Raw genomic sequence first — 1,773 nt, 5'->3', positions numbered from 1 at the left:
AAACTAGAAAAGAACAAATTAAAAATCTCCAATTAAACACCAAAGTAGAAATACCAAAAAGAAAGAGAGATATAAATAAAAGTAAAAATTAACTTGAACTAATAAATAAAACTAGAAGTTGGTTTTATGAAAAAAAGAATAAACTATATAAACCATTGGTTAATTTAAATTTAAGAAAGAAAAGCAAATAATCAGTCTTAAAATGAAAAAAAAAAAAAAGATTGTCTGGCCTGTTCTTGTTATCTCCTTGAGAAAAACAAGTTGCCCTGTTCTGTTTGGAAGGCTAAGGAGAGATAAAAACAAGTTGTTTCCATATATATGCGTGCGTGTGTGTGTGTGTGTGTGTGTGTGTGTGTGTGTGTGTGTGTGTGTGTGTGTGTAGGCTATATTCGGGGAGAGGGAAGATGGGGGTGGGGTTGGGGGGGGGGGACAGTCGGTCCGGGACCGCGCTCGGTTGCCGCTGCCGCTGCTGCCATCGTGCCAGCCTGTAGGTTTCTGCTGCTAGGTGAGGATCCAGAATGGGAGACAATCCAATTTGGGAGCAGATTGGATCCAGCTTTGTGCAACATTACTACCAGTTATTTGATAATGACAGAACCCAATTAGGATCAATATATATTGATGCCTCTTGCCTTACATGGAAAGGGCAGCGATTCCAAGGCTAAGCAGGCATTGTGGAGAAATTGTCTAGCCTTCCGTTTAAGAAAATCCAGCACAGTATCATCACAGCTCAGGACCACCAGCCCACCCCGGACAGCTGTATACTCAGCATGGTGGTGGGGCAGCTAAAGGCTGATGAAAACCCCATCGTGGAATTCCACCAGATATTTCTATTAAGGAACATCAGCGATGCTTGGGTGTGCACCAATGACATGCTCAGGCTAACGCTGCACAACTCCGGCTGAACTTCGTCTTCCCAAGGCATCCACGCTGTTTCCTTCCCTCTCCTCTTCCTGATATTATTCACACTTCCTCTCCCCCCAGCCCCTCAGTACACTCCAAATATCATACACAAGCCCACAAGGCCATGGTGGGTGGACACTACCGTGGTGTGGTGGCAGTGTTTGAGTGTGTCGTGCATGATGTTTGGACGTTAGACTAGCCGCATCTGACAGAAGTTTGTGTTGTACCACCGCATGCCTTAGAAGGACCAAGTAATGTAAAAGGTTGTCTTTTTTTTAATATACTGACAGGTTGCTCTAGTAACCCAAAGAAACCAAGGAGAAAGCAGCAGCTGTGTGTACAGCCCAGATCTTGATTTGTTTAGATGTTCCAATGCCTCATTATACAATAAAACCATGAAAATTTTCTTAGTTAAAAAAAAAAGGCTATATGCTCAGTTTCTCCTAATTCCTCCCAATAGCTATATGTTCCCTGAATAAAACTCCTTGTGATTTAAATACTATATAATGAGCTACTAGGTTTTTTTTCATAACAATCATTAATGAATATCAATGTAATAAAAAAGTTTCAAGACAACATTTATTAAACACCTCTCTGTCAGGCATAGTGGATACAAAAAAAACCAAAACATAGTCCCCACTTTAAAGTTGTTTACAATCCAATGAGAGAGACAATCTGTAAGCAACCATATACAAACAAGACATGTAAAAGATAAATTAGGAGTTTTAAATTTTTTCTGTTTATTTCATTTTTTAATTCAATTTTATTTTCAATTCTGAATTCTCTCCCTCTTCCATCCTTTCCCTATACATGAGGAAGACAAGAAAAATAAAACTTATTACACATATAGATAGTCAAGCAAAACAAATT

At 39.4% G+C, this 1,773-nt stretch overlaps 1 pseudogene; it reads left to right on the top strand.

Moving 5' to 3' along the window:
* Positions 1 to 434: 434 nt before the first annotated feature.
* On the top strand, positions 435 to 905 carry LOC122752652 (annotated as a pseudogene).
* Positions 906 to 1,773: the final 868 nt, after the last annotated feature.

This window comes from Dromiciops gliroides, chromosome 4 (assembly GCF_019393635.1).
Source record: "Dromiciops gliroides isolate mDroGli1 chromosome 4, mDroGli1.pri, whole genome shotgun sequence".
Lineage (NCBI taxonomy): Eukaryota > Metazoa > Chordata > Mammalia > Microbiotheria > Microbiotheriidae > Dromiciops > Dromiciops gliroides.
Note: the sequence above shows the minus strand (reverse complement) of the source record. Positions and strands in the feature narration are given on the sequence as shown.